Below are 12,939 nucleotides of genomic sequence, written 5' to 3' on the forward strand. Positions count from 1 at the left end.
CCTTGGGCCAGTCACTGCCTCTCAGCCTCAGAGGAAGGCAATGGTAAATCCCCTCTGAATACCGCTTACCATGAAAACCCTATTCATAGGTCGCCCATAAGTCAGAATCAACTTGAAAGCAGTCCATTTCATTTTTCATTGTATATGACCACTTGCCACTGATGTGGTCTGGTTTACCCTTCTCTGGTCACTCACAAGCATGTTTTCTTGATGTGCTCCTGAATGTAGGATCTACCTGGAATTTCAGGGTGTGTTGGTTGTCAGGACTGATTTCACAAATGCATCTGGTGGCATAATTACATTTATTTACAAGAATAAAAGCATGGCATAATCCTATAAACAGACTGAACATGCATCAAACATAAAAAAAACTTGTGCAGCACCATCCCTAAGGCTGCAACCCAGTTTCTAGCCAAAGTTAGCTAAAAAAAACCCCACACCTCTCCCTCTCTCCCCAACGAAGCATGCTTATCATGTTTAGCTGTTTTCTTACATCCTCTCCTCAGCTAGAGTTCTGAAGGGCATCACATTATACAAAAACTGAAAAAGAAATTCCCAACTCTCAGTGGGGCCATCAGGGTAGGTCTTTGGGACAGATGTCCAGGGCATCATACAACAGAATAAGCAGGAGAAACCCTAAACTCAGCATGGTTAGCTTACCACATTTTGAACTAAGTGAAGTAATATGTATTTCCATCTAAAGAGAGACTTCATCCATATACGATATATCTCAGCCTATCCTTCCCCGGTTATGTTGTAGCTATAAAATAAGAGCACTCCCCACATGCACTACCCTCTACTGTCTTTGAAGAAAGAGTGGGGCTCAAATGGAATTTATAATAATGATTCTAGCAGCTTCATGATCTCTTCAAAGAGGCATGTTTAGGGATTTTTTTTTAAGGTGGGACTTTAATTGTTTAGCAAGAGGTAAAATTAAGTTTCATTTTCTTAAATCCTCTCTCATTAAAGGGTAAGCACACTGAAAATAACAATCCATACTTATAACTTTGTTAATTTCCAAAGCACTTGGAGGGAGGGGGAGTAACTAATTAGTCCTCACTGTTATGCTGCACGGCTATAACATCCCAGTTTTACAGCTAGAGCCACAGATTCAGTTTTCAGTGAGGATGACTCAATACTCCAGAGAGGTCTATGATGCATTTTAGTTCCAGGGCTACCCATGTCTCAGTCACACAAATATGATTATTCTTTTTCATTTTTATTACTTGCAGCTGCTTCCCTAAAAAAAAAGATTAACTAGAATTTGGAACTTTCTGCGTATGAGAATGAATGGCTTCCACTGTAATTAAAGTTCAGTTCATTGCTAAGTTACTCTTTAGGACAGCAAGGGCTTCGACTCAAGAGCACTTAACATGTAAGGTTAACAACACTAGCCTTAGTGCGCACACTGTATCAGGCATGCTCTTAATGGCAGGGTGGATTCCCCCCTCCTATTTTCATATATTTTCTTATGTACTATGAGTGAATTCAGTCTATAGGTGTGGGTATTTATGAAACCAGAACAGGACCATCCACACACAAGAGGGAGGTATTGGCAGGTTGGGGGAACCCCAATGTTTGCTGCAGTACTAGAAGTCTCTAAGGAAACAGACAAAACAGAACCAAAACAAACCTGAAGACTGAGCATGTTCAGTGGCAAGGAATCCTAACTGATTGGGAAGGGGGACCTGATGACCAAGAAATAGGTAGGGAGATGGAACAGAGTACTGGTGAGGACCGTTTCCAACTTGAGGGCCACATACCCATCTGACCAATCTCCTGGGGGCTTTCCCATTGGGTGGGATCAAAACAAAAAGAGGGTGTGGCCAATGAACAGGGCCAGATCCAGCATACATACATGCACACACCAGACACATTCAGCACACACACATACACTCTTTCACTCCCCTCCTCCCAAGAAGTTAGTATTGAAAAAAGCATTTTTAAAAAGCCTAATTGCCAGAAGGGTGTGAGTGAGTTTTCTGGAGTTTTCAGATGAGGTGAGAGCCCCCAAAAGCCCCACCCCCCATGAGGCACTTAGGTTTGAAAACAGTTCTCCACAGCAGTATAGTGGCAAATTCAGAAGTGCAGGGTCCTTTCATGATAGTCATAGCCACACCCCCTTCTTTCTGGAACTGTTGGGTTGAGAATGAGATCCTTGTTAAGGCCTTACCTCACAACAACAGAGGTCCCTAGGAGCCAATAAACATGGAAGGGGAGAGTGATAGCTCCTGAAAAGTCTTCTCAGTGGCTGATTCACTTCCTTTCACTCTGATTGGCTCAAATCAGCAGGAAAGGACAAGGAAGCAAGTTAGAAGACTCTTCTCAGTGGCTATCACACTCCCTTTTAATGCTGATTGGCTCATAGGATGCTGGAAGCATAGGGAACCTGCTGGGACCCTGCTCCCAAAAAAGTAAGGTGTCTAAGACCCTCTGAGATGCTGGATGACTAAACCCCTGGTTCTCCATTGGCTTCAACAGAAGGCTGTTTTCAAGCTATGCAGGGTGAGTGATTTCCAGAGGAGGGGTATGCAATGCATGATGAGGAAAGGGTTAATGATACCCTCACCAGCTGCAGTCACACAAAAATAGTCTCCAGCATAGCAATTAGATATTTTTAAAGTTGCTTTTTTCAAGCCTAATTGCAGTGGGTATGATTCTTGGCAGGAAGGGGTGTCAGCCAGGCATTGATCTTGTTTAAAAGCTTCTTATTGGGGGTGGGGGGTGGGGATGGGGATGGGGATGGGTCGAGAATGACTCTGCAGGGCAGATGGGGAGGCCCCATGGGCTACTGGTTTGCTGCCTCTGTGACAGAATACTCTGGCAGAGGGCAAGGCTGGAGCCTGGCTAGCTGGAACCTTGAGCCAGGACAACTCCACATTATAACATGATCCAAGAACCAGATCTCCAGCACTTAAAATAAAATAAAAAGCAGCCACTAAAGAAGGAGTTTCCAGCAGTTTCCTCCACTGTTTCCCCAGTTTAAATTATCCCAAGTTATATTTGAGGAGGATTAAGGGAAACCATATAAGTACCAAAGTACCAGATTGGTACAAACTGCGCTTCACGGGGAAGTTTAAATCCGGAAAATGGCATAGTGGGAAGCCATTAACCCCCATTGTTGTGGCCCTGATCTGAGCACCTTCCCCATCCACTACTGTTTTCTCCCGGTACCTAAAATTCAGAGGAATCCTGCCTTTGGATATGGAGGTTTAATTTGGCTATCATAACGAGGCTTTACTCAAATCTCCTCACACTAGGAAGGGGTTGTGGGGTCATCAATGAGGATTCTTCCTTGGGTGGAGGATTCTACATGAGTATATATGCCCATTTGTAAGGAGCCTCTTTACATGGCCACCAAACACAGGAGGCAGGGCTAGTGTGTGCAGTGGTGTTGAGGCAATACAGGACAAGCCCATGAATTCTCACACATTCTTTCAATATATAATGGGATTCTAGTGAACATCCCCTATAACAAGCCTTTGAGAACTGTATACATGAATTTGTCTATGGCTGAAAATGACTTTGCTGTCTTTGATACAACCCTACAAGAGGTTCTTCATGGCATATTTCCTGAAAATGCACATGTGGCAACAAAGGCAACCAGGCTATTTATAACCACTTAAACCAGCCTTTCCCAGCTATTGGGCCACTCACCATATGCTCAGAGGCACGTTACCAAATTCTTCCAAGCTAAACAACAAGTGGATTGGACTGTGAAAGACCAACCTAAATTGTGTTTGCATTTTGACCAATTTGTAGGGCAGTCCAATATCTCAGAGAGGAGGCCAGGTCTCCTGCTACCCTGGTGCATTCACTATAGCTGCACAATTTCCCTGCTTTTTAGATAGAAATATCTGTTGGCTACAGGTATGTTCTTAAACGGCAAGGTTTTTTTTTTGCCTATTAGTGAATTAGGATTGTAGTCTATATATCCTGAGGTATGTATATTCTGCCCCCTCACATTTCAGAAAGCATTTGGGGCTATCTGGGCTTCTGTTCGGTGTAAGCATAACTTTATGTTCTACTCCTGCCAATTTTTTTAAATTTGTGTGTTCTTAAAAATATTATTTTAACATGTGATGTTTTTAATTATTCCCCTGCCCAATCTGATTGTGAGTTACTTTGAGGTGTCTGGCATAGGAAGACAGGATACAACTACCTTATTAACTAAATAACTGCAAAATAGTCACAGATCACAATTTTCATGGGAGATTGCCATCTGGTGAAGCTGTAAGTGGTTTATTTTTATTTATTTATTTATTAAACTTGTATACTGCCCCATAGCCGAAGCTCTCTGGGAGGTTTACAATAACTAAATATAAATACAATTTAAAATACATCTTTAAAAAAACAATTTAAAACACAATTTTAAAATTTAAAACAATATAGAACACATGCTAAAATGCCTGGGAGAAGAGGAAAGTCTTGACCTGGTGCTGAAAAGATAACAGTGTTGGTGCCAGGCACACCTCCTCAGGAACATCATTCCATAATTTGGGGGCCACCACTGAGAAGACCCTCTCCCTTGCTGCCATTCTCCAAGCTTCCCTTGGAATAGGCACCCGGAGGAGTTTAGTTTGAAGAGACCCTACAAGGCCCCAAAGGTCTGTCATTTGAGGCTTGCCATGTAAGAAAAAGGGAAACAATGATTTGTGCTTAAATCAGAAATGTGAAACCTATGACCCTCCAGATGTTGCTGGACTACAACTCCCATCATCTCTCACCATTAATAATGCTGCCTAGGGATGATGCAGGTTGGAATCTGAAGGGCTACAGGTCCAATACCCCACTTAAAATTCAGAGTTGCTTCTACCTATACAGACCACTTATATGAAACTGAATTATATTTAAATTAGAGAGGTAGCCTATAACCTTTCACTTTCTCCCTTCTGGTTTAGATCTTAAGGGGGATCCCAAAGTAACCCCTTTTCTCTCCAGCAGTTTAATTTCCGTGGATTTTCATTTGATGACACATCCCATCCACTAGATTTCAGTCCAGCAACTCGATTCCCCTTCTGCTTAGCTTGGAAGGGAACCAGTGGTTTCACTTTTCTCTTCTGTCACTTTATAATTTGCAAGAGGTAGGAAAAACAAAATGTCGTGATACATTAAGGAAAGGTCATTCTAGTTTGACATCTCGCAGATCCTACTGGATGAATGGGGGAGGGGGGTTGGGGGAAGTCAGGGAATGAAATCAGGTTTTCTCCCCGTCTCCTGCAGCCCCGGCAGATGTTCGAGACGGAAGAGCTGCGCGCACGCCCACCATGACTGGTGTGACAAGGCATCCAAGATGGCACGTTCGCTCCCGGGAACAGGCAGGAGGGGGACAGAGGAAGAGAAGAGTGAGATAGTACCGCTTCCCTGTTCGTCTTGAACCACTTTCCCTTCTTCTTCCCGCCCATAAGGGACAGGAAGGAGAATCAGCCATTCTTCCCATAGGCAAAGGCCATCAAAGAAGCTGCATCTGCCTGGAGTCCGCGACTTCCGGACTCCAGGCAGTCACTGATCCCCAGCAGAGTTGGCCAGGCGGGGCGTGGGAACTTCGCTGGTTTCGCTGCCTCCTGGCCTGGGCTGGAGGGGTGGAAGCCAGGCGGAGCCAGAGCAATGAAGAACCAGCGCCTCCTGCACCACCTCTTCTCTTCTTCTCTTCTCTTCTCCTCTCTCTCTCTCTCTCTCTCTCTCTCTCTCTTTCTTTCTTTCTTTCGTAACCCTTGCGGTGCCGTCAAAATTGACAAGCCCTGTCGTTACATCAGTGATCTCCCTGAGTACCAGGTGGATGTCTCACGAGGTCACTAGCGCCCAGATCGTCCCCAAAGTCCCACTCATCCCTGATCCTGGAACCCTAACAGAGTCGTGCCACCAAAGGAAACTGCTGCAAGGAATTGCCGTGTGGCTCTTAACGGGGGTGGGGGCAGGAAAAGGAAAACAGACTGGGCAAAGGGAATGGCCAATAGTAGAAGGAACATCAGCAGAGGCAACAGCGAAAGTAACTCTTGGGAACTCGAGAAAGACGTTCCCTTTAGTAAGTGATCCACTCCAGTCCTGTGTTGAGAACTGGATCATCCTTTAAAGACCCTATAGAACTGCTGCCAGTCAGAGTGGACAATACTGATCTAGAGAAACAGATTGTAAAGCTCCTATGTTTTTAACGAATACATCCTTCCATGGTTTTCCTACGGCCATTTTGCTTCTTCTGTTGCCATTCAGCCCTTTCTCCCTGTCTGTGTACTCCCCCCCATTACTCCAGTCTCCCAATTTTTAACAGTTCTGGTTATTCCTATTAGCAATTTCTCATTATGGGATTACATTTAGGACGACGTTGTTTAATCATGCACATGCCTATATACTCCATACAGATGCACATATTCCATATAGGCACACATACGCTTGTGATTATAGCTCACAGGGCCTTACAAGTCTCCTAAATCTGGGAACCTCCAGATACCCATGCTTTTGACAGCCTTTCAAGTTGGTGTTGTTCATACCATCACAGCTGCATCAGTCTCTGCTCTTTGTGAGGGAGCTTGATGTTTCCTGATCACTGCTTCACTTCAGTATATGTTGGCACTATCACTGATTTGTAGGGACAGGAGGCAATTGGCAAGTCAAACTATTAATGCTGATGTGATGCAAGGGCTAAGCGTGTGAGCTGTAATCTACCCATCAGCCACAAACTCACTAGGAGGCCTTAAGCAAGCATTTGCCTAGCCTTGTCTAGCCCCTTTCCCCCCATGCTCAGCAATATTGGTTTAATATGCTAAGTTGCCTTAGAGGACTATTGTATGAATTACTGAGAAAATACATGGGAAGTAGTTCAAACACTTGAAATGTGCTACATTTTCTATCTAAGTATTATGATTACAGCCCAGCAACCTGCACACATAGGTGAGAAAATAGGTACTGTGCCCATTAAATGTGTACCTACATTAAACAGACATTAAATAAGTAAGGTTGTAACCACAAGCATACTTACAGTTCAATACTATGCATACTTGGAAATAAATGCCACTTAATTTACTGGGGCTTGCTTCTAAGCAAGTGCTCATAGGATCACAAGGCTTATTAGGGAGAAAGTCCCATTATTAGTTGGTCATACTTCTGAATAAGCATGCATACTTCTGAGTAGGTAGGTATAACTGTTTCAAGTTCAGAAGAAAATTGAGTAGCATGTGTACAACCTTATTTATTTTTGAATTTAACAAAATTTATATACCATTTGAATGTAAAAACCTCTAAGCGGTTTACAAAAAACATTAAAATGATCAATAAAACAGTTAAACCAAGTAATTAAAACATATTTAAAATAATTAAAACCGCTACTAACTAAAAAAATTAAACAGATCAACATCTATGTGTCTGGAAGTTTCAAGCAGGCAACAAAAGTAATACAGCAAAGATGCCTGCCTGATGTCAATAGGCAGGGAGTTCCAAAGAGCAAATTAGAAGTCAGATTTCTCTTTCTTAGATGAGGTCAGGTTGCTCTCTCCAGAGATTTGTTTCCAGAGTCCAAAATTATCTGATGAAAAAGAAAATACCTGTAAAAGATCCTAGGTCTTACTCTTCTTGTGTACAAAAACTAATGAGCCTCATGCTCCATTGCAAACACATCACACCTTAATTTGCGTTGAGGGAATTGTGATCATGTTTACTCAGCAGTAGATCTTACTTGCAAACAAATCTAAAGGCTTCCAATTTCAGCCATATCTCTGCTTATTTTTCTGTCTTTTCAACTGACAGGTAATAAAAGGATCTGTGGCGATCCATACTAATGATGGCAATTAAAAATACAGAAAAAGCAGCCATCCATAAGTCTTGTTCTAAGCCTCATGAAAGGTTGTGGAAGGATTGTCTAATAGACAAGACAGTGAAGTGTAGCCACAGAGTATACTGTGCTGGACTGCAGAAACTAGGATTCAGAAACCTACCTAGTGGAATGAAAATCTCTCAGACAACCTGGCTATGCTGTTAAGAAAAACAAGGAAACTGTCTCATGTATTCTGCCCCGAAATCCTTAGGGGAAACTCCAAGTGAGATACATTTAATTTTTTTTAAAAGCGCAAAATGCTTACTCAAATGAAAGGCACTCTGCACATGCTCGATGGCACTTTCCCACTCCACCAGCTTAAATGCTTATAGGAAGAAAAAAATGCCTCAGTTAAACCATGATAGCAGAGGTAATCCCGGATACTGTGCTGGTCTTAAAAAACCTGGTTCCAGAGCTAAATTGTGTCCTGCCTACACCCATCCAAACTGATTTGTCTTCCACGGCAGAAAGCTTACCCTAAGTCCCCCTTCCCTATCACGTCAGCAAGCCAAACCCCCTCAGCGCCCCGGGAAGTCTGAGTGGCTGGCAGATAAACAAACAACGCTGAGAGGCTAGCGAGAGCGACCCCGAGAGCGGGAGGTTTCCCCTTCTTTTCCTCCTCCTTCTCTCGCACCAGAGACTCTGTCAGCGTATATATAAAAAAAGAGAAAATCCCAGCTTGCTATGAGAGCTGGAGGAGGTGAGGACTAGAGGGCGGGCCGAGAGCCTTTCTCTTCTCTCAGGGCTGGTTCCTTGCTTTTTTATTTATTATTATTTTCTTCCCTTCCTCCTCCTCCTCCTCTCTCAGTTTCCTGTCTGGTTTTGTGCTCACAACGGATATGTGCAGCGCCTACAGGTGTGTCTCCTCCTGGCTGCTTTTCTCTCTTCCCGGGGCAGGGCTGGCAGGAGAGCGCGAGGAGGGGAGAGGCGGGCGCTGAGGCGCATCATGTGATGAGCCTATTGCTCTCTGTGGCGGCGTGCCTTTCTTTTCCCCCCTTCCCTCTCCCTCGCCGCCTTTCCTAGGCTCTGGAAGCTGCCGCCGCCGCCGCTCTCGCGCTGACTTGTGGAGGCTGCTTAGCTTCAGCCGCCGTTGGCGGCGGGTGACGACGCCACCACCTCCTTTTCTCTTTCTCTTCGGAATATGGACAGTCCACCGGCCCCGGCAGCTGCTGCTGGTCCTGAGCGCTGCCTCGGGGGGCTGCTTGGTTGAGGCGCGGCCACTTGGGAGGGAGCGCCGTCTGCAGCCCAAGAGCCGCGCACACAAAGGCGCGACCAGAGCAGCCTCTTCTGCTTTCCAACTTGGGTAAGTTCACCCCCCCCCTGCCGCCTTTTCGGATCTCTCCTTTGGGCGAAGGGTGGCTCCACCTGTTGAAAACCCCGAAATCCCTCCCGGGAATGCTGATTTGCTGATCCAATAAACAAACAAATCCACCGGCGACCAACCCTCTGGGAAGCTTCCCCCCCCCCCCGCTGCTTTCATTCAGAGGGCGACTACCATCGACCGCCACTTTATTTTCTTTTCGTACATTAAGGAAGTTGGGAGATCCAGGATCCTAAAGGCGTCTGTTTGAAGCAGCCGATCGGGCTGCAGTGAGGCCCGGGAAGGGGAAAGTGGACCTAATTGCCCTGGTGGGTTTAATTCTAGTTACTGCTGCTGCGTAACTAGATTTTTTTTTTTAAAAAAATTGCTCGTCCTGCCTTGTTTGAACAGCAGATGGTTTCCATTAAGAGCAAAGCCTTGGCTCTCTGCTGAAATGTGTGGCTGTGGACTTTCATTGCGCGAGTTAGCAAAATGTGAAACTTTCCCAAGGACTGTGCTGCGACTGTGATTGTTGTTTTTTTTCTCCGATTGCTTGTCTAACCTCTCCTTATTTTTTTTAAAAAATAAATAACCAAACTGCAGAGAGGAACAGGAAGCTTTTCAGATTCCTAGCAGAAACGTTGTCAGAAAAAGGTCATCTTATTCATAGAGGGAATAGGGTGTGTATGAGAGAGATTTCCATGCCTCCCCTTTTAGCACCAAGCTTCTGGAACACAGAGCTGGATTTTATAATACTGTACCTTATTATCCTCATGAGTTTCATAATCGCCACTCCACCATTCAGATAATTAAAACTCATTCAGTCAGATCCCATTCATTCTCATTTGTGTGTGTGGCTAGTCCTTGGTAGTTTCATTTTAACCCTTGTTCTCGAGACCACTAGTCTTGGATCCTAATTTGAGGTTTGAAAGCACGTCCAGTTTTGTCTTGTCGTAGAAACACAAGTCTTCAAACTTTCCTGTTAAACAGCTCTTTGGAGAATACTGTATGCACACTTTTGCTGTAGGCAAATAGAGAGCTTTGTGCGTGTTTTGTGACTCATTCAGGTTTTATTTGCTTAGGGAACTGTGCAGCTTTGTCTTTCTGGGCTTTGGCATGCTGTGATCCAAGTGACACTCTGTCCTTTAACATTCATGACGTTGTGGCAAGTTCAATTTCTATATGGCTCCTGTAAAGTATGCAATGAGGTAACTGGCTTTTCTCTTTCTCTTATACTCCCCACCCCTACAAAAAAAGCACCACACATATACATTGAAAGACAAAATATATCTCCTTGAAATGGTGGATTAAGACTCATTTATCACTTTTAAATCTAGCAATATAGAGGATTATATTTTCAGTGTCTCATCAGCTTTGAAGTTCAACTGGGTAGGAGATGTGGTTGTGTCTCAGTAGCCTTTCACCAAAGGAAAGACTCTTAACCTGTACTAATCAGTGCTCACCTGTTGTATCTGGCCATATGCGGCATATCTTCAGTGTCTCTTTCTGCAACCCAGTTTGTTCAGTCTGAGAACATGATGTTTGTGTGCATTTTGGTAAAAGTGAACCCCTGTATCTTTGGATATATTCAAATAATACAAGTATTTTGCAGTGTTTAGGGATGTAGAATGCATTTGTACTAGTACCCTGTTGTATAGTATGAAAAGTATATTCTGCTGAGCTCATTACTTTTCTCAGATTCCCTTCCAAGTAGAAGACATAGGATTACAAGTGTAACTTCTTGTTTTACCTCTTCATTTTTGATCTTCATATGTTTTCCTATTCACAGGTGCTTCTTCCTCCCAGAATAACTTTGTATTTCCTAATAAAAAATAATCTCTACAATAGCATCACCCTCAAAAAGAAGCTAAGGGGTTGGCATCTTTGGGGCTGGCACATTTTACATCTGGACATTCTAGACTAATGTAACAAGGCTAAAGGCAAATTTAGTAAATGAATACAGCTGCAGTGTGTCAACAAATTAAGTATAAAAATAAGGGAGGGTAAGATTCCAAGATAATGGAGAGAGAGAAGAATGGACATTGGCTGGGAAGTGGGCTTCTCACTTACCTGGACCATAATGGGACACTGTATACCCCTTTGATGTGTTACAAGCTTTTGGGTGGGGGACAAAATTCCAGGATTTGGAATACCAAGCAGTATGGGGCGTTTGCACTGCTTTGCTGTGCAGAAAAGCTATTCTATAGCTTTCCCCATGGAAGTCATAGAGAAAGCTATAGAATGCACCTATAGTTGATCACCTTAGTTTCAGGTGATCTAAGCTGGGTATGAATTCGCACTTTAGCAACTGATGATTCAGGACTTAAGGCAAAAGCAGAGATCAAATTTAAAATTGAAGTTGAAATGAATTAGTCAGTTTATTGATAATGTTTAATTCAGAAAATGGTATCTTCATAAAGAAAATAATGTTATGAATTTTGAAGAAATAGCAACATAAAGAAGTACTGCATCCAGTTCTGCACATCTCACTTTAAGAAGGATGCAGACAAACTGGAATAGATTCAAAAGAGGGCAACAGGAGGACTGGAAATGAAGCTCTAAGAGGAGAGACTGAAAGAACTGGGCATGTTTAGCCTTGAGAAGAGAAGACTGAGGGGAGATATGATAGCACTGTTCATGTACATGAAAGGTTGCCACACAGAGGATGGCCAGGATCTCTTTGCAATAATCCTGGAGTGCAGGACACGGAATAATGGGCTCAAGTTACAGGAAGCTAGATTTCACCTGAACATAAGGAAAAACCTCCTGTTAGGACGGTCCGACAATGGAACCAATTAACTAGGGAGGTGGTGGGTTCTCCAACACTGGAGGCATTCAAGAAGCAGCTGGACAGCCACCTGTCAGACATGCTTTAACTTGGATTCCTGCATTGAGCAGGGGATTGGGCTCGATGGCCTTATAGGCCCCTTCCACCTCTATTATTCTATGATTCTAAAATGCAATACTACTAGAAAATAACATGGAATAATATTATAACTGCACTGACAAAGCAATAAATAAGAATATTTGAATAGAGTAAGATGTAGATATGGATGCTCATAATCCTAACTGGGACCCTTACTTTTTGGCAGGTCTTTGCTCAGGTCACTTAGACGCATTTCAGCATATTCTTCAATACAACTCAGTAATATAATTCCATATCTGCTCTGACATGCATTGTTGCTTTCTAACTTCTTATTAAGGACATAGTTTATCTCATACTTATTGAGTCCTTATCACCCAAGATGCCAAGGCTTCACACTGACAGTCACTGTGATTCACCAAACAAATTCTAAGCAACTTGGACAGAGTTAAACGTTCCATTATTGTCATCCATTTTGATCTATCACAATGTTTGCTGAAGTTGGTAGTTCCTTGGGCTTAGCAGGAGATCGACTAACATCATCTTGACAACCAATTAAATTATATTGGTCTGTTACTGGAAATATCTAATTCTCTGCCAGGGTGCTGAGTGAACTTCAGAGTGAGATGGAGAGATCTCTGTGCCATAGCTCTCTACATACCTCTTAGCTTTACACTTCAGTGACAGGCATGCTTGCTGATATAGACATGTGGAACAAAGTTCACTGACATTTTGTTACTATTTTATTTTTCAGTGAAAGTTCTGAAGCTTCTATTAACCATAAGCAAAAACAATTGCATGACTAATTCCCGTTTATATTATATGCATAAAAATAAGTGATCGCTTTACTTCCTAGTTTTTAAAAGGTTATTGACAGTGAGTTTTTTACTTATGTCAACCAGGGCCACTGAGAGCTGGTATTGGGCCTGTGGCAAGATGCATGACTGCCCCCCCTCCCTAAATCTCCCT

General features: G+C 43.2%; 1 protein-coding gene across 7 annotated transcripts in view; it reads left to right on the top strand.

The window, feature by feature from the left end:
- Positions 1-8,502: 8,502 nt before the first annotated feature.
- The window catches only part of PLXNB2 (plexin B2), a 519,751-nt gene continuing 515,314 nt past the window's right edge, over positions 8,503-12,939 (top strand). For 3 of the 7 annotated variants that reach the window (XM_061640182.1, XM_061640186.1, XM_061640189.1), the window contains exon 1: positions 8,503-9,110. The gene's annotated coding sequence lies outside the window, so the exon portion shown is untranslated. Of the gene's footprint in view, positions 9,111-9,339; positions 9,437-10,189; positions 10,316-12,939 lie in introns of all 7 variants that reach the window. The other 4 variants (XM_061640183.1, XM_061640184.1, XM_061640185.1 and 1 more) reach the window with 4 other exon arrangements.

The sequence above is a fragment of the Rhineura floridana genome, chromosome 8, assembly GCF_030035675.1.
Source record: "Rhineura floridana isolate rRhiFlo1 chromosome 8, rRhiFlo1.hap2, whole genome shotgun sequence".
Taxonomy (NCBI): domain Eukaryota; kingdom Metazoa; phylum Chordata; class Lepidosauria; order Squamata; family Rhineuridae; genus Rhineura; species Rhineura floridana.